Here is a 20,936-nt window from a genome sequence, read left to right on the forward strand (position 1 = left end):
TAGAATTTTATTATCACACAAATCAGTCTCTTCAAAGGCTCAGAAGCTAGGGGTTTTTCAAAGGTAGTTTGGGGGAAGAGGTGGAGATTGCTAGGCAATGGGTGCTTGCTGATTGGTTGGGGCTGCAATTATAGGGGTATGGGAAATGTTGCTCCTATGTGCTGAGTCAGTGCTGTGTGGGGCTACAGGAGTGGTTGGCTGGTCCAGGTAGAGTGATCAGTAGTCAGATATGCAAAAAACTTGAAAAGATATCTCAAAAGGCCAATTTTAGGTTCTACAATAGTGATGTTATCTGCAGGAGTAATTGGGGAAGTTGCATGTTTTGTGACCCCAGGAATAATGGCTGGCAATCCTTTATGTCTACACCTTAGTAGAATTCAGGCTCCTCTATCCTCCTAGCCTGGTGGTCTTCCATTAGCTTTACAAAGGCAGTTGAGTTTTGGGGAAAGGCTATCATCATTTAAACTATAAACTAAGTGTCTACCAAGATTAGTTTGGCTTAAGCCTAAGAATAACTAAGGGCAGATTGAAGGCTAAAGGCAGGATGGGGATTGGCTAGATCAGATCTCCCTTACTACCATAATTTTATCACCAATAAAATTTATGCAAAGGTGGTTTCAATTTCATGACTTCAACCTCACAAGAGACTGAGTCAAAACCAATCATAGGTCAAGCCACATCCTAATGTAACTGCTCAAGGGATTCACCTTGCCCGTTGCCTAGAAAGAGCCAATTTATCAAGACAGTGGAATTGCAATACAGAAAGTAATTCACACAGAGATGGCTGTGTGGGAGACCCAAGTTTTATTATTACTTAAATCAGTCTCCCCAAGCATTTGAGGGTCAGGGTTTTTCAGGATAATTTGATGTGGGGGGTGGGGCAGTGAGTCAGCAGTGCTGACTGATTAGGTCAGAGATGAAATTATAGGGAGTTGAAGCTGCCTTCTTGTGCTGAGTCTGTTCCTGGGTGGGGGCCACAAGATCAAATGAGTCATTTTATCGATCTGGGTGGTGCCAGTTGATCCATGAAGTGCAAAAATATCTCAAGTATTGCTCTTAGGTTTTACAATGGTGATGTTATCCCCAGGAGCCATTTGGGGAGGGTCAGAAACTTGTAGCCTCCAGCTGCATGACTCCTAAACCATAATTTCTAATCTTGTGGCTAATTTGTTAGTCCTACAAAGGCAGTCTAGTCCTCAAGCAAGAAGGAGGTTAGTTTTGAGAAAGGGCTGTTATCATCTTTGTTTTAAACTATAAACTAAGTTCCACCAAAGTTAGTTCAGCCTATGCCCAGGAATGAACAAGGATAGCTTGGAGGTTAGAAGCAAGATGGCGTTGCCTGGGTCAGATCTTTTTCACTGTCTCCGTTATAATTTTTCAATGGTGGTTTCACTAGTCCATAGAAATTGTGGGAGATAATATATGATTATTGCTGTTTAAAATTATTACATTTGGGGAAGATTTGTTATGGCACAATTTAGAGATCAATCAGTTCACAAATATATTTTTCCTATTTTGGTATTACAAATGTTCAATGAGAAATTCTGAATCAATTTTTTTGTTGTCAGTGGACTTGTTTAAAATAATAATTAATATTTACTGAGGACTTTATATATTGGAGGCATTGTCCTAAGTCCTTTGCATACATTATTAATAACGTACGCATACTCTGAATGAACCATGAGTTGGGCACTACTGACCACTAGGCCACATGACCAGAGAACACTTACAAAATGCCCAGGATACTCAGCAGCTCTTCCAGGTTCTGGGATAGAAGGAATAGGCAAGAGGTTTGAGTGAAATTGGGGTATAGGGAGGCCTAGTTATTTGGTGGACAAGGGAGAAGAAACAAAGCATTGATCTACTCATTCATTTATTCAACAAGTATTTGCAGAGCACGTACATGTGCCAGGCCTTGTTCTGGGGCTGAGAAAACAGCAGGGAATAAAATAGAAAATTACGCTTCCCTCATGGAGCTGACCTTTTAGAGGACTCGACCGTGTTGCTCCAAGTTTCCCAGGGTGACCACCATGCATTCCATGCTGCTCCCTCCTGTTCTGCTGAGTCAGAACTATTGAAAAGGAGCCAAGTGTGGAATATCCTTAGCATCACAAGGACATTGTCTACTCTTCTCTAATTATAAGTAAAAGAGCTAACAGAATGCAAAGCTAGAGGGAAAAGAGGAAAATGTTAATACTGAATCAAACCTAACTCAATTAAAAAAAAAGAAAAGAAAAGAAAAAGAATTTGGTAATAATTTCTGAAGGAAAAATAAGGAGGAAGGTAATTTTTGATGGTAGAACACTTCTGAGCATGGAAAGTGCATCTGATTAGAGACTTTATCCAGTCAGAGGGAAGCCGGGGACATAGGAAACCATAGGGTATAAGTCAGAAGGAAAAATGGGAAAAATCCAAAGGAACATTATGCTTCCCTGGAAATTGTGCCGAGCCAGCTCTTTTGAAGACACAAAGGGCTACAAAAATCACAACCATTTCTAAGTCACCCCAGAGCTCATATAAAATAGCCAGATTCTATGACAGGTTGCCTGCAATTTTTCTTTTGCTTAGCTCTAAGGGTTTATAAGAGGAAGAGTGAAATCACCAAGCCTAACTTTTCTCTAAGGTGGGTCAATTGACTGCCCACCATAGGCAAATTGCTGATTTTGCAGGCCCCTAGAAAGTTGTAATTGCAGATTGACTCCTCCATCCTAAGAGGAGAAAGAGTAAAGCTGCTCACTAGGCTCGAAGCTGGGTAGAGAGCCTGGTCAAACTGTTGGTGCCTCATGACTCAGGAGCCAAACAGCAAGGCACCTTGTGAGAAAAGATTGGAAGCACCGCCAGAGCTCTGAGGACTTCCCAGCAAGCCTAGGAGTGTGAATGCCTAGGAGATGGCCAGCTGGAAAGCAATCTTGGGTCTCAAAGGATTTCTCTGCTCTCTTGTGAAAAACAATAATCTTCACTTCCAGCAATCACCTGATTAAAAATCTCACTTCCGTGGTCTCTAAAGTTCTTTCAATATCTAAAAAAAAATTTGGCATAGTCTTTTATCACAACTATGGCTAAGAGGAAGCAAATAAAGTCTGGGAATCTTGATAGGTATTTTGTTGTTGTTGTTAATTAAAGAGTTTCTAAGATTAACCTTCTCTCTGCAACTTACAGCCTCTTAAAGTGGAAAAGATAAAAGTGTCATCTAAAGAAAAATGCCCCAAACTAAAGCTGGCTTAAATGGAGAAAACTCAGAGAGAGAGTTACTTGTGTTTTAAACACATACACAATATAAATGGTATCAAAAGTTTAGAATCTAGAATTTTTAAGTCTACTTAATGTTATCTACAGAATACATTCTAAATTTGAAAGCAAACTAAGAACAATATTTCTCTTAGTGTTTATTTCAGGTTTTTTTTGCCCCAAATTAATTGGGAAGCAGGGAAAAATAAAAAACTAAAAACTGTTTCATCCAACCACAGGGAGAAAACCAAACACTCAGCCAAGCTATGCGCCTGGGCAGCCTGCACCTAGAAAGCACAAATGACTCTCTCTTCTTCCCTTCTCTCTGATAAAAGAATACTGAGCTATTCTTTGAATGAAAGAAGAATCTCTACCTACATAGTGAGATATACCTTTAAGGGGAAAAATAAAAATACTTCTTGGAAAGTACACAGTTATATGGTTAAGGGATTTTTTTTTCCCCTTAACAGAAAAATTATAAACCTATCAAAACATGAACACTGTCAAAAGATCAAGGAAAAACATTTTTGCCATATTTATAGATTTTTTTTTTAGTGACAGCTTATTCAAATCACCCAATAGGAAAATGACTTACAACCTAGCAGAAAAATGACAAAAGGATGTGAAGTGGCAATTTACAGACAGCAATATAAATAGTTATCATACAAGAGATATTCAGTTTCACTCATTCATGAAAATGTAAATAAAAAAATAAATGGGATATCATGTTTGACTTCTCAGGAAGACAACAAATTTAAAAGTTTGAAGTCATCTGGAGCTGTTAGAGAGCTGGGAAATGTGAGCTCTCATGAACTGTAAGTGAGATAATAATTTGGTATAATTTTACAAAAGGAAAATTTGCCAATACCTATCAAAATATAAAATAAACATGTCTTTGACCCAATAATTTTACTACATATATACACACTCAAATAAAGTTTACTTCTAAAAATGCCCCTGAATATACATGAAAAAATTTTATGTTAATATGTGTGTTTAATTATTTGTGTGTGGCATGGCCTTATCTTCACACATATGGGTGTCTATTGCAGCACTGTCTGTAAAAGATTAAAACTATATACGACCAAAGTCCATCTGCAGGGATGTGGGACTGTAAAATAATAAAATACTGTAAAGTCATTAAAAAGAATAAATTAGACCTGTATGAAATTATATGGAAATATCACATAATGCAAGTGAAGAAAGCAAAGTGTAGGACAGTCTATCTAGTATGATTATTTTGTTATGAAATAAACATACGAATGTGCAGGGAAAAGAAAGACACAAGGACACGCAATGACCTCCAACCCCCACTGTAAGATATATAAAACCGTCAATCAGTTACACTTTGGAGAAAGCCTGGGAGGTGGGGTGGGGACAAAGGAAAAGAATTTTATTTTTTTGATTTGTACATTTTTGTATATTTTTAGCCTCATACATTGCTAATTTTATAAAAATACCAAAAAGTTATCTGACAAGGAAAATTATCCAACTCTTGTTTTCTCCTTTGTACTTCTCTGCACTAAATATTAGCTAATACATTAATATATACATATAGTTTCCTGGCTCTTTTTCTTGCATGTTGAAAATCAAAGTTAAATTTCTCTACCAGTTATATAATTAAAGCCTGTCAGATTCAAAGAGAAATTATGAAAACTGATTTTCTAAGAAAGGGAGGACATAAGGATGCACCACTGATGCTCTTACTTTTAATAAATCCTTGTCTTTAAATAGCAATAGGTTTTCTAGCCAATCTTTTAATGTGATTCTTCTGCTCATGCCAATTCATGTCTGGGGATGGTTTCGCTGCCTTTAGTTAAACACTAAAGAGTTGTCAGGCAAAGGCACCAAGTCAGGCGTCTTCAGGACAGACACTGAAACACAGAAAGGACCAAAAAAACAGAAGTAAAATAAACCTGAGAACTTAAATAAAATGGACAAATTCCTTTAAAGGTAAAAATTAGCAAAACTACAACGTGAAAGAGAAATTCTGAATAGTTTTATAGCTATTAAACAAATGGAATTACTAAGTAAAACCCACTAACAACTAGTGTACTATTATATATACTAAAATCTAAAACCTGACAATAGCTAGAATGATCTATATGGTAATTGATTAGAGTAGGAGACATTAATATGAATTCATGTTAGATTAATGTAGATATAGAGATAGATTATATGTAGAAATACTTATCGATTATATACTGCTGGAGTGAAAGCACACAGATATCTATATAAAAAGGATCATTATCTCTTACATCATGGCATATGAAAAAATTAACTTAAAATACATCACAGACCTGAAGGTAAAACTTAACTATAAAACTTCTTATAAAAAAAGAATAAAAATCTTTGTATCCCTGGGATAGGCAAAGATTTTTACACAGAACACAGAAAACACAAAATCATAAATTTTAAAAATAAAAAAATTGTATTTTATCAAATGAAAACCTTTTTCTCTTTTTAAGACAACATTATGAACATTAAAAAGCAAGCCACAAAGTGAGAGGAGTTATTCATAATATGTAGATCTGACAAAGGACTTTATTCAGAATACATAAAGATATATCACAACTCAATAATGAGAAAAACAAGCTATTTAATAAATGAGGAAAAGATATGAAAAGATATTTCAAATGTGTGGTGGGGGCAAGGGGTATACGGGACATCTCTGTAACTTCCTTTCAGTTTTGCTGTGAACCTAAAACTGTTCTAAGAAAATGACATCTTTTTTAAAAAAGCAGGCATTTTATAGCATAGGCTAAAACTGCATATGCAGCCATGATATAATTCTATGGATACACGCGCATCATATGGAAATGTTCCTTGACTGGGTCTTAAAAAGTAATATAAAATGAAATAAAGAAAAATCAAATAATTTCTAATCAATCAGTTTACAATCCTGGGAATTTTTCATTTAGCTAAACTTACCATAGAGATAACATAAGATGCAAGAAACAAACCAAAAAAAAAAAAAAAAAAAAAAAAAGAAAGAAAGAAAGAAAGGAAATAAGAAAGAAAGAAAGTCTTTTAAGCAGAATTTAAGTTGTCACATATTTATAGCTCCATCAGAGGGGTCCATTTGTTAACAGCCGATGAACCTATGTTGACACATCATAATCACTCAAAGTCCACAGGTTACATTAGAGTTTGCTATTGCTGTTGTACATCCTATGAGTTTTGACAAATGTATAATGACACGTATCCATTTTTATAGTGTCACACAGAGTAGTTTCACTGCCTTAAAAATCCTCTGTGCTCCAGGTATCCATCCCCCAATCCCCAACCCCTGGTAACCACTGATCTTTTTTTGGTGTCCATAGTTTTGTCATTTCCAGATGCCATATACTTGGAATACAGAGTATGTAACCTCTTCAGATTGGCTTCTATCACTTAGTAATATGCATTTAAGTTTCCTCCATGGCTTTTCATGGCTTGATAGCACATTTCTTTTTAGTGCTGAATAATATTCCATTGTCAGGACATACCATAGTTAATTTATTTGTTCACTTGCTGAAGGATATCGGCATCATGGTTGCTTCCAAGTTTTGACAATTATGAACAAAGCTGCTGTAAATATAAAAAAAAGAAAAGACATTTCAGAGAAGAACACATGACATCTAATAAGTACATTTAAAAGTGCTCAACATCATAAGTCATCAGGGAAAAAAGTTAAAATCACCATGAGATACCTCTACATACTCATTGAAATAGCTAAAATTAAAATGACTAACATCAAATGTTGGTTGGAATATAAAGCAACTAAAATTTGTATCTATTTTCTTGGGACTACAAAATGGTAAAATCAATTTGGAAAAATGTTTGGCAGCTTCAGCTAAAGCTGAACATACATCTACCATTAAACCCAGACATTCCACTCCTAGATATTTGCCTAAGATGAAAACATATAGCTACACAAAAACTTGTACACAAATGTTTATGGCAATTATTTTTTGATAATCAAAAATCAGTGGGAGGCGACCCAAATGTCTATAAAACAGATGAATGTATAAACTGCAATGTGTCCACACAAAGAAATAATAATTAGCAATAAAAAAGATCAAACTACTAATTTAGCAACATAGATGAATCTCAAAATTATGTTGATTGAAAGAAACAGAGCATTGTTATTTTTACACTTTTGTATAAAATTTAGAAAACGCAAATAATCTGTAATGACAGAAAGTAGACCTGTGGTTGCCTGGTGCCAAAGGCAATGTGTAAAATCAATTTTAGAGAGGAAAGAGGAATTGGGGAGGGAGATGGTGATAAAAATGCCGGGTCTCCATTGTAGTGATGGTTTCTTGAGTGTATACGGGTGTCAAAACTCACGTAATTGTATTTATTGTACATAAATTATATTGCAATAAAGTTTTTTAAAGAGTCATTTACCTATTATTTTAGACAGAAATCATCAAGAATCGAGAGAAACATACACAAGAGTTGGAGTAAAAGGTGGAGCCAAGATTTAGTCCTAGCTGATAAATATCAGAAAGACAGAATCAAGAGAAAGGTGTCTTTGGTCTTAACTGCAAGAGATGGCAACTTACCAGGTCTGACACTGATGTGTTCAAAGGTTCTGGTGTTGTGATAGGAGGTGTTATCTCACCAAGTTGCTTTCTCTAATCCATTCCTTCTTTAACTGGTCCCCATACTCCCTGCCCCTGAAGCTATGGATTCCAAGGTTAACACTCACCTTAGAACTCTGCCAAATAAATAGTAAGATATTATCTGTTAAGCCAATGTTTCAAGTAGTGATGTCTAACAATAATTTAATGTCCTCTTCCTTCAACACCCCAACCCCAGTTGAGACATTTGACTTTTAACAGGGTGCTCCCACATTTAGTAGAACCCACACTGTAAACTCTATAAAGGTGTGAGTCACGGCACTAAGGCTGATGAAGGGCGGGATGAGTTCAATCAGTGGAGCTTTTAGCTTGGCTCCGGCAACCATGAGATATTTTCCCTTCTAACAGTAAGGTCTGCCCTACCAAATTGTAAAAGAATGAAGACCAGGACTTTTAGCAAACAGAAAATCACCCACACAAAATCAGAGTGTCCCCAGGACAAATGGCACCTTTCCAGGACATCTTCTGAGTTCTACCACTGTTGTCATCTCATGCTTCAGTAGGGGACTCAGGTGCAAAGGTAGGGCACACATGCCCTAGGTGACCTCCTCAGAACCCTGACCTATTTCTTTCAACTACTTGCCCATATGCAAAGGCAACCTAATAGAATCAAAAGAGTTTCTTTTTAAAGCAGGTGTGTGATCTTGTGTGGGCAGCTTTTTAACTTCTACCCTGTGAGAAACGCAAACATCTTAAGCAATCAAAAATTATATAGTATGTGTAGTAATTGTTTCACAAGCTAATAATTTTTCTCCTCCCTTCCTTTTCCCTTCCCTCAGCGCAAGCTATAGTGGCTTGAATTGTGTTCCACAAAAAGATACACCGAAGTTCTAATTCCAGTACCTGTGAATGTAACCTTATTTGAACACAGGGTCTTTGCTGATGTAGTTAGTTAAGGATCTCCAGATGAAATCATCCTGGATTTAGAGTAAGCCATGAATGCAATGACTGGTGTCTTTATAAGAGGAAAGGACACTCAGAGGAAAGGACCCACAGAGACACAGAGAAGAAGGCCATGTGAAGATAGAGGCAGAGAGGAGCTGCAGGCCACGGAGCACCGAGGACCACTGCGAGCCTCCAGCAGCTAGGAGGAGGCAGGAAAGATTCTCCCCTAGAGCCTTCCAAGGGAGTACGGCCCTGCTGTCACTTTGATTTCTGACTTCAGGTCTCCAGAGCTGTGAGAGAATAAATTTCTGTTGTTTTCAGCAACCTAGTTTGTGGAAATTTGTTATGGCAGGCCTAGCACACGAAATATACAGGCCAATCCTATAAACCCACCCAGAGCACCAATAATATTTAATTTAGACCATGTCCCAAGGCTATGTCAGAAGAGCAAAGAACTAAAATTATAATCACTAATTTTTCATGCTGGGTGCAGTGGCTCATGTACTTGGGGAGGGCGAGGAAGAACGATGGCCCGGGCGACATAGCAAATTCTCTCTACAAAAATATTTAAAAAAATAAAAAATGTGCTGGGTGTGGTGGTGCATGCCTGTAGTCCTAGCTACTCAGGAGGCTGAGGTGGGAGGATCACTTGAGCTTGGGAGATCGAGGCTGCAGCTGCAGTGAGCTAGATTATGCCACTGCAATCCAGGCTGGGCAACAGAGTGAGACCCTGTCTCAAAAAAAAAAAAATTGTAAATCTAGTTTAAGATAAAATCCAAATACTAAATGATGTCATGTAGAGAAAAGCCAAGAGCTGTTAAAATTGCACAGTGGTACAAGTATTTTGCAAAACTACCTGGTATTATCTTGTAAAGCTGAAGATGTGCACATCCTTTCACAGAACATGACTACAGTAGAGAAACTGTTGCACATATTGACAAGTGTAAGAATCTTTCTCAAACATCATTGTTTCTAATAGCCACAAACTGGAAATAATCCAAATGTCCATCAACAGCATAACAATATACAAAATGCACTGTATATTTACAAATAAAATGTTATTCTACAGTGAATATTCATAAAATACAGCTACATGCAACCAACTGAATGACTTTTTCAAACATGATGTTGAATCAAAGGCAAGAATATACATATGTATATATATATATATAGCATGATCTCATTTATATAAAATCTGAAGATAGTTCTCAAATGTAAATTATGTTATTTGAAGATGAATACTTGGGTAGTAAAACTGTAAAGCAGAACAAGATAGTGATTAATATAAAATTCAGGATAGTAGCTAACTCTAAAAGGGAAGGTCAGTGGTTATGATAGGGAAGAAATACACAGGGCTGAGGGGAGGGGTAGGCTTTTATTGCATTGATAACTTTCTTTTTATTTGGTTGGGTGGTGGTTTTGTGATTATTTATATTTTTTCTATACCTTTATTCATTATATTATTTTTCTTAGTATAAACTATTTTTTAAAATAATTTTTTTGAAAAATGATAAAGGATAAAAAAGGAACAAAAAGTATCAACAGAAGCATAAAATGTTCCTATTCACATTGAAGAAATGTGTATGTTTTCATGTGGTTCTTTCACATTATCTTTCCTGCTCTGGTTTCCAGCCTGTCAGCTAAACTCTTGTCAAGGCATTTTCTACTGAAATCCACGGTTCTGGAAAAGAAGGGAATACGATGGAAAAGCTCAGCAAATCTCAACTGTTACCTTGGAGTCAGGGCTCTATGGAGAATGTGGTTTAGCTTTGCCACAGACTACCTCCCCCAAAGCTGCTAAGTGGTGACAGAGCTTGGTTGGGGATTGGTGTAGGTGCAGAAAGAGGCCAGCTAACATGTAGCAGTTTGCCAATTCAGAACGGATTTTCACATGGTCTTGTCTGAGCCTCACCCTAGCTCTGTGAGAACACCTTACTGCTGCTGTTATACTTTTGAGATTGTTAATGCTGCAGAGAAATTAAGGGACTTGTGCAAAGTCACAAATTAGGGAAATGACAGGGCCAGAATTGGAAACCAAGTTTTCCCCAGTGGAATTTGGTGACCTTTAATGGAGTTCTGTGGCAAATTTACTGACATCCACATAAATGTGGCAGGAGACTCTGCAGTACTTAACTGATTTGATGCAAATGTCTCAAACTCAGGCTGTCATGGTGGGCTGTGAGCCAGCAGGCTCTGATGGGCTGTCCAGAACACAGACATGGTTTAAGCTAATCACAGTACATCTGAAGACATTAGTCTTTTGTAAGGCTTGTACATATGGCATAGTCAGAAGACAACATTAATATTGCTCATGAGGGTTTGTACTGCTTAGCAAAGTCCTTTGTTTCTCTTCCATGTGGTTGATATTCCATACCCTCCCAAACATTACACACTCCTAGCCAAACCTCAGTTCTTTATAAACTCAAAGCAATGAATCACTTAGTAAATCATTTCAGATAAATAGACAGAATCAGATCTCCGTTTGGATTTCCTGCTGAAGAAAGTAGTGTGCCGACCCTGGCTATTTCATATTGTTGCCCTCCATGCCAATAAATCAACCACTTGCAATATTGTTTCTAAGAAATCTCCCAGGTCGTCATGAGGTTTCAACAGAGGATATATGAAAAGGCTGAACAAATATGATTGTTTCATCCTCATTTCTGTCCTCAAAGCTTTTGCAAATTGAAGCAAGCTATTTTTTATGATCTCCTCAATGAATTGCAGAAGTCTATTGAAACCATTCCTGATATTAGTACTTTGACTTTAGGTGTCAAAAGGTAAAGTTTGCATCCCTTAAATGCTTTGATAAAGTAACTTTGAAATAAAATATAAGCTACAATAAAATCCAAACTGAGGTCCCAGTCAGCATTAGGATGGATATATTTCTCTTGCTTTTTCGAGATGATTCTATCATATACAATGCATTTGAGACATAGGCCAATGAATTAGTAATTTTGCAGAATGGTAAAGCTTCGTTAAAATCACTAGAATCTGGTAGACAGAGACAAATCAAAGATGGCATTGTAACGAAACAGCACACGGTTGCGATGGTGTTTGCTTATTATCTATTAAGCTGCATGTGATACTGGATTTAGGCATAATTTACTCCCCATTCTAAGATGGGACTGGTCACCTTGTGGATATGTAAAAGAGCACTCAGGTCACCTCCTTTTCTCTCCTCAGCCCTGCCTGAGAGTTACCTTCATAGTACAATTGCACAGGCCTTTATCACCTGAAATAATATCTCCATTGTCACCATGCTTCCATTTCAAATGAAAAACAAGAAGAAAACGAGTTGGAACCTTAGTACAGTATACCTCATTTGAAGAATTAGGAAGCCCTACATCTAGAGTTTGTCTTTTAAGTTAGGATGGCACACGTATCATATAATCGATATATAAGAATAAGGCAATTATTTTATTTTTAGTGTCTGGTGGAGTCCAAGGAAAGGCCATGGAGAGAATGGCTGTCATCTGGAGCTGGAATCTAGCATGCCTGAGGTGCATGACTCTGGTGAACCAAGTAACAGTGGCATTCCTTTTCTCAGTGCTCTCACCGTGCATCTACATCTAAATGAAATTGTCTTTGATATGAGAATATACAAAGATATAAAGAGGAACAAATCAGTCCGGATTCTTAGACCAATAATTGCAGAAAAATTTAAGTATTTTCACACCTACCGGAAACCTTCACTTGAAATTGCTGGAAGACTTACAACCCATAAACCTCAGTTTCCAAATCTGTAAAATAAGGATAATAACTGTACTTTCTTTACTGGGTTGCTGTGAAGGTTTAATGAAATCATGTAAAGTACTTAACAAGAAGTTGAGTACCTAGTAATTGCTTAATAAAAGTTACAATTAATGATTATATTTGCATTATTTCCCAGCTAAAATATTCATTTGCATATAAAATTTTAAGGTTAATAAGGTGAAGCAATAATAAAAATACCATATACCAGAATATTGTGTTGCAACCTAAATATCGATTTTTCCTCCATTACGTCATTTACTGTTCACAGACATCTCAAGGTTCTATATTTCCGTGTTCCAGGAGAGAAAACCAAAACTAATCTCTCTGGGGAGTTCATACACAGAAAGCAGAAATATTGCATTGCACTTGTATAAATCGATTGTGTTAAAGACTGTCTCAGACATTTCCAAAAATTGGTTTCAACTATTTTAAACTAATATGACTTTGAACTATATTTTATAATTTTGATCACGACAAAATGTTCTTAAATTGTACTCTGACCATTCAGTCAGAAGTGCCATATTCAAGTAAGCCTCTTTCATTTTCCTTTTGTGTGTCTTTCTTTAAAAATAAGGAGACTATTAAAGGTATATGTGTAGGAATATGTCATGTGTGCAAAGGCACCTCATGGGATTTTAATCAGCAGGTATCTCAGGGACCTTTTGCAAGAAGGATGAAATGGAGGTGCAAATAAGGTAGTGGCTTTATTTTGTTTGCTTGTTTTCAACAAAAGCTTTATCCAATTAACCATGGGATAGGTTAATGATAATTTATTACAGAAAAACTGTGTTAAATCTGTGAAGTGTTGCTATTTTCATGGGAATTGGGGGGTGATTAAAAAGATTTAATGGTTCCTTAAAATAGCAAATGACACCTATTCTAGGTAAAGCAATGAGCTAGCTCCGTCCTGCCTGAACAATAGAATCACCTGGAGCTTTCAGAAATGACTCAAGTCTGCACCTCACCCACAAGAGATGGAGACTTAAGGGGTCTGCATGGGGCCTAAACACTGATACGATGTAAAAGCTCTTCAGGCGTTTCTAGTCTGCAGCTGTGGTTGAGAGTTACTTTGATGTTACTGTGATAGATGAATAAAAGACAAAATTTAATGTCCCATCAAGGAGCTTCAAATCCTGCTTAAAGAAAATATACTTCAAAAATTTATTGATATACTTTCAACAGGTGCTGAATGACGTGATTGCTGATAAATTTCATATTTCTTTCTCTTCCTTTCTCTCCTGTCTCATCTATCCCTCTAGCAATAAAATGACTGGAGGCCAGAGACAGAGAAATTATACCTTAGAATAAATTGTAGAAATTTCAAGGGCCACTTAGTAATATGTTTTGTTGCAGGTACCCTTAATTACTCAGAAAAGACATTTTTTTGAAAAAGGATGCCCAACAAGTATCCCCAAAAAATGTACCCAAAAAGTGTCCAACTATAATTATAGACGCTTAGGGAGTGTGCTAATTGTGAGAACTGAGCATTAAGAATGGATTGTGTTGGCTTTATTTAAGGCTCTGTTGATGCTCATGTGTTTGGTGATAAAAGGGAATCCAGGGCTTTCCCATTAGTTTTATCTTCATCCCTGCCGTCCTCACTAAACCACAGGAAGCTGTAATGTGAACCCAGTTTTGTTATACCATGAGGAACCAAGCTTGCCTTGTTCATAGGCTATGCCAAAAGCTGGAAAAGTCCCCGTGGAGGAAATGTGATTCCAATTTGGGTATGAAAGTACAATTCCCCCCTGCCAGGTTTAAATTGAGAGCATATTACTCATTTTTAGTTAATTTCTCAGCCTACAGAATAATTTGGCAAATGTGTGCAGTATATGTTCTCTCAGCTGCTTCCTTAGGGACCCCGACCTTGACAGGATAGTCGTAACTGGGGGGAAAAGTTAATCAATGAGAATCGTGGTTAAACACCCTATTTATGTAAGAAAATACGTGTATTAAAATTAAAAGCAGAGCAATCAAAACAAGAGGAGCAGATTAATACATTTTTCTTATCTCTGACAATCTTTTTCTTAATGTCAAGGCCTGAAGCCCATGAAGGTACAGAAATGAAATGCAATGGTTCTCAAAGCACGTGTTCTGAGAAGAAACAGGATCATAGTAAGTCAGTGTGGGAGAAGCCACCCTGTTCATGGGGAAACTAAACCTTCTCATGGATTTTAAATTCAGATCCTTTCTCATAGATTTCTTATTGGTGTACTGAAAACTTCAAAGGAGATTTTTCAGGCTTTTCTTTTCATCCCTTTTAAGTGTATTCCTTTTTAACATGAAAAATTATTGCCATCTCCTATGTGACTGTAGTCTCCCTAATTCAGAAAAATACACAATGCTCAAAAGCTCCTATGTACGTATGTGTAATACACATTTATATATTATATATACTATGAAGTGCAATTGCATTTGCATACATTTGAAAAACAGTGGTAGATACAAGGTCACCTAAGTTTCTCCCTGTTTTGTAGTCAATGGTCATTCTTTCCTTTGACAAACAAAATACATTCCTAGGTAGCCATCCTAGCTGTCTGCGGTTCGCTCACTATGTTCTGAAGATTCCTGAGTAGGTTGCTTCTTCCTTCCAACTCGGTTTCTTTTTCCCCGCAACTCACCTGACTTTCATGACTGCCATCCTTCCATCTGATTTCATTACCCCAGGCATGGACACAAATTCCTCCCCTTCACTGGCTAAAATGTTACCCATACAATAGTGTTGTGCATAAATAAGACTTTCGGTAAAGATCTGGGAGTAACAGCAGGGTGCTATCACACCACAGCAAGGGAGGCCATTTAAAATTGAACATCACACATTGTGTTGGCCAGTCATGTGTCAAGCATGCCTTACCAAATATTATTTCACACTCCCACCCCCTGCCCCTTTCTTCTCAGGATCTAGCTGGGATCTGCTCTCTTCTTTTTAGCAGATGGAGGAGTTGGAGTGCAGTGGGGAGATCATAGCTGCAGTCTCAAACCCCTGGGTTCAGGTGATCCTCCCACCTCAACCTCTCCTGAGTAGTGATCTGTTCTCTTCTAACCAATAATTATTTTAACCAATAATTTCTCCTACGTCTAGCACCCCTTTATCAACAACCTTTCCTCCTGCCTCAGACCCTCCACCACAGCAATGAGGATTCCAACTTAGCTTGTCTCTGACATCGGGGTAAGTTGAAAATCTCTATTATTTCATGACACAGAGAAATTTCAATCCCTTTGTTATTATTGTGTGTTTTGTGATTAATATAAAAAGCCCCATTATGTGTCTTTCTTCCTGCCCTCTCAGAGCAATCTGCCCATACTTCAGTCAATTGTAGCACAGTAGCTTTTTCTCCCTGCTATAACTATGACTGACAACTATTTATTTGGCTTACAGCAGCATTGGTGCACCTCTTAGAACCCCCTTCAATGTGCCCCATTAAAGATCTACAGCCACCCCAGCTTGGAAACAGCTGATCTCTACAACAGTAAAACTCATGAGTGGGCAAATGAGGTCTGTGACACAGCTCACTTTTGGTGAAAACACGCTTTCCTCTTTACTTTATCATGAATTTTGCTCCTTGTCCTTTTCCTCACCTGCTTTCTTTAATAAAGATGATGAACACTTATAGAGAAAAAGTAAAGGAAGACCTGTAGCAAGGTGTTAACTCTCCCAGAAGCACCGCATTTGAATGTGCAACACAATCTTAAGCCAAGACAGTTTAAACGAAAAATGAGTGTCTTTGGCTGTGAGATATTAATCATCCCAAAGCAGAGGGAGAATATGTCTTTGGGGGAAAGGGGCCTTCCCAGCTTCCTGGAATTGTACAGTATAACATGACTTCCTATTCCATCTTTCTATATGCCTCCATTTTGTAGACTAGCTTACTTTAACAAAAGAATTGAAATGGATGAGGTCCAAGTGAAGTCATACCTTCCTCTTCTCATCCATAGTACTGGATTAATAGCTCAAGCCTGTGCTTCTTTCTTTATCCTCCAAACTGCCCACAGCCCCTACTTCCTGCTAGGTATTCAACAGATAACCAGTGCTCAGTGCTCTGGTCTTATAAAGCACTGATTGATTTCTGAATGTTAGAAATATGCATCTCTCTTCCTTACAAAAGTTAATTAAATTGTAAACTCACCAATCATGCTGTACACTTGCATTTTGGAAGAATGCCAATTAAATATTCAGTGACTGGCATAATGTCTCAGTGGTTACAATCATGAATCAGAATCAGACCCCTTGGGTCTCCAACTCAGCTCTGACATGTACCGGGTGACCCAGGGCAGGTTATTTAATACATCTGGCATAGTTTCATCATATGTAAAATGGGAATAATAAAGTACCTGCTTCTTGGGTTTGCTGCAGGAATAAAACAAGGCAATTTCTGTTTAATGCTTAAAATGGTGTATAGCAAGAAATTCAAATATGGCTTTGTATGTCTGCTTTCACTGAAGTATCTGTGTGATAGATGTAGGTTTCAAGGTGATGGTAAAGCTGAACTTAGAACACACAAAGAAAAGTGCAATGAATTGGCTACACAGCTCCAGAAGTTCTAGCTTCTTCGAAACTATAAAATGCAGAGGGGAGAAAAAAAGGAACTAGTTACGAAGAGATTTATTTGGAAAGATCTGTTGCTGACTGGTCCCTAGAATTTGTCTGGGAGTGGATGGCTGGGATGTGTGGTCTTGTTACCTTTTAGCCCACTGTTTTGTAAATTTGAACTGAGAAAGGGATTCAATGTGAATATTTTGAGACCTGTCTATACCGTGTCTGGGGCTGAAGAACATTGTGGATCTCACTCCTGCTTCAGGGATCAGGAAAGGTAAATAAACAGAGATGGGCTCAGTGCCTGGGAAACAGAGGCAGGACCATTTTTATGGGTTAGAGACAGCCTGCGGAGCAAGTATTTGTCAGGGCAAAGGGTTTAGTTGCTTTTCTGAGGAGCAGATGCTGACTATCCAGGAGAGAGAAAGTTACCTGGTACATGTACAGTCACATAGAGTTGCCTGAGAGGGATGGACGACCCCGGCAGCTAAAGCCAGAGGGAGCATCAGTGTTTGAAAGGAGTCACATGCAACCACCCAGTGCAAGGATGCATTGGTGTGTTCAAGGTTATTGCAAGAGGGTGAGTGCACCTAGCTTCTGCAATGAGATTTGGGAAGAATCAAGCAAGTGTTCCAGAGAGAAATAGACAGATTTTTCAACATTTGCCAGGCTGAAGACTCAGCAAAGAGTGTCAGTTAGAATCCAAAGACAGTCTGCTGGCAGAATTCCTCCTGGCTTGCGGGAGGTCAGTCTTTGTTCTATTAGGGCCTTCAACTGATTGGCTAAGGCTCACAATGTTATGGTGGTCAATTTGCTGTACTCAGAATGCACTGTTTTAAATGTCAATCTCATCTAAAAAAAATACCTTCACAGAAACATCAAGAATAATAATTGACCAAATATCTGGGTACTACGGCCTAACCAAGTTGACACATAGATTTAATCATCACAGGTGGGTTGCAGAGAAGAGTATGCAAGCAAGTGAATGAAAGAGGAAAGCCAGACACATCCCTTTCCCACTTTGGGTTTGCGGAACTTGGGAAAGCAGGGAGGACTTGACGTTAAATTATACGGTGACTTTGATTTATTATGTACTAGATCTTCTGATTGTTCACATAAAAGTATCTGTACAACCCCAAGTAGACTTAGGATGCTGGTAAAGAAAGTATTGATACTGCCCAAGCAGGCTAAAATATTAAACTTTTTAAAAAGAATAGCAGTATACCAAAAAAAAAAACAGAACAAAACAAGTCTTTCGATTACCCCAGAAGTATTCATGCATAGTATACCAGTTACATGCACCTGGTACATGGTAAACATTCAGCAAATACTCACTACTATTACTACATATACATACACATATGATAATTTCCAGTAAATCCCACACAAAGTCTATATACTTTTATATATATGGTTTTTTGATGGTTCCACATAAATTTAGACTGACGGCCTGAAATAGCAGCAAACATTCAGCAAAAAAACCAATTTTTAAATGTATTTACTTCTTTTGTAAAATTATATTCCAAAGATTGCTTTATGTTTTGATGTTTCACATAACTATATTTCCTGAACTTTGCTCTGTGGTAGGATTTATATATATAAACTTTAAAACTTAAACATACTCATGCTATGTCTTTGTTGATGTTCATTATTGTCTGTAGTCTTGGAGCACTATTGACTCTTAGGCGAACCAATAATCATCTTGCTGAATTGAAGTAGGAAGTTGTAATTAAAGAATTTGCTTACTAGTCTACCTTCCCTTGCTCCTTCTCCCTCTGAGTTTCTCTCTTCACAATATACCTGCCTACTCTGCTACTCTGGATTCCAGAAAACATAGTTGTGTGTGGTAGTCAAAGTAAGTCGATCAGTCAGAGACATCAGTTAGCTTGACCCAATACTGGTGTTCAAAGGTCCTTTTATAGATGTTATTCTCTAGGCTGTACGAACAGCCTTTTAAGAGATGCTTTTAAGGTTGGAGATGAAGATCAATAAGAACAAATTGGGTGCCCAGATCTAAGGATGTAAAAGGCTTGCATTAAGACAGAAATTGGCTTTCTTACACAAATAAACCCTTTCAGTTACAGCTTTAGTGGGTTTAATTTAGCCATGGGCTTCTTGATAATCATTTTTTTTCTTGTTTTTTCTTGTATTTGTTGGTTTTATTATCTTTTATTCAAGGGAGTTAGGACTTGATTACTAGAGACTTAACCCAAGATTGTTATATAAATTTTGACTTTACTTTTAAAAATTTCTGCTAAAGCACTAGCTGAAGTAGTTCTCACTTCAAAATAAAATGTATGTGTAAACTCATGGGACCTATAACCCAAAATAAATTACTGTAGTGGGTCACTGGTTAAAAAGAGAGGTGGACTGGGGATGGCATTGTGTTGTCTTACTTTCCGGAACAATAAAGGGAAAGACTTGGCTGCATCCTTTGGCAACATACTGCATGTTAACCAATTTGTGGTGAAGGTTTAAACAAAATTCATGCGGGAAAATCAAGCAGTTTCAAGAGCCCCATTCTCATTCCATCAGACCACTTTGAAAATAAGACACTGCCAAGTTTTTGAAAGTGGGATAGAAAGAATGTAAGTCTCACCATTGACTTTTCAATGCTAAATAAATCAAAAGGCTTGCCAATTGGAAGACAGAATGAACACCAGCATCCACAATGATGCCGGCAATGGCCCTGGTAAATGTTGAGTCTCGGAAATTGAAATTGTGACACTGTACTCATATTAAGCAGCAGGAAGGAGATGATCCTCAGAATTCTGTCAATTTAAGTGTCTGATACCCTTCCAACAACCTGTGCCTTTTTGTTAAAGCTCAGAAAAGCACTTTATAAAAAAATAAAAAGCGTTTTTTTTTAATCAGTTCTCTAGGCTGTAAATCATAACCAATTCATATTTCTTCAACATCTGCTAGGAGCTGTAACATACATTAATAAAATTGGTTAGTAAATTTAGCATAAAGAAGAGATACAAAAAAGAAGGCACACTTACATGAAAATATGAAAAGAAAGAATGGACTTGGAAAGAAAATCTTCTAGAGAGAAGAAAGCTGCCCATCCAATTTCCACCCTGGTATTGCCTGTGATTGCATCACATTGCAAACTCTCATTGCCAGGCTTGTCCATTTTCTTTTTGGGTCCTGAGATCATTTTATCACAGTTTCTAAGATGTTACCTTCTCCCCTCTTTCAGGGAAGGGCTCCCCATGCCTCTGAAAGTTACTGAAAGGCAGGTCCTACTGAAGCCCCAAGAGCTGAAAATCTGAGAAGGTGGTGAAAGTGACCAGAGCTCTCCCTGCCAGCAGTCATAGGGCTTTCCAAGTAGGCAACCAGGAAAGTAAACATGCCAAGGGACAGAACAGGAGGTCCTCTCTGGGTAAACAAAGCATGCTTCCCACATGACCTCTGTCTGACCTCCCAAGGGAAAAAGCCAAAGTAGTCAGCACCTCCAGCCAGTGGAAGCAACATCGGTGACAACTGGCACAGGAACTCCCGGGCTTTCTGAAGGAGCAAAGAAATGACACAGCAGTATTTCTAGACAGGGTGAAATGATGATCATACTGCAGAGGCTCCTTTATTCTCAGTCTCTTCTCCATTACCAGTCACATTTCCCTAACTGGTAAATATCAGTTAGACTTATGGAGATTTGTTATGAACCCAGTTATTCTGTTGCTCTCAAATGGGATGAGTATTTACAATCTGTAACATGTGATATATGAAGATGCAAGGCCTGTTAATTTTAATTGGGTTCCCGAGTAGGTCAAAGAATGCTGAGCTGCTCTTGTGGTTTTGTGGGCTTGTTTCAGCAGAGGAACTAGCAGCAATCACCATGAACACCCTTCTTATAAAAATGATAAATAAATACGGAATGAGACTTTGGGGCCAAATTGGCATTGGTA

The 20,936-nt window shown here is 37.7% G+C and overlaps 1 long non-coding RNA gene across 3 annotated transcripts; it reads right to left on the minus strand.

Annotated features, from left to right (window-relative positions):
* Positions 1-4,525: 4,525 nt before the first annotated feature.
* Positions 4,526-20,296, minus strand: LOC109025898 (uncharacterized). 3 transcript variants are annotated; one of them, XR_008677505.2, is made up of 4 exons: positions 20,031-20,296; positions 7,779-7,933; positions 6,717-6,798; positions 4,526-5,102 (listed from the first exon to the last, which is right to left on the minus strand). It is a non-coding gene; the product is annotated as an uncharacterized lncRNA (long non-coding RNA). The 3 variants fall into 3 exon arrangements; XR_008677506.2 differs by lacking the exon at positions 7,779-7,933 and adding an exon at positions 12,422-12,481; XR_002004856.3 differs by lacking the exon at positions 7,779-7,933.
* Positions 20,297-20,936: the final 640 nt, after the last annotated feature.

This window comes from Gorilla gorilla, chromosome 11 (assembly GCF_029281585.2).
Source record: "Gorilla gorilla gorilla isolate KB3781 chromosome 11, NHGRI_mGorGor1-v2.1_pri, whole genome shotgun sequence".
NCBI classification, from domain to species: domain Eukaryota; kingdom Metazoa; phylum Chordata; class Mammalia; order Primates; family Hominidae; genus Gorilla; species Gorilla gorilla.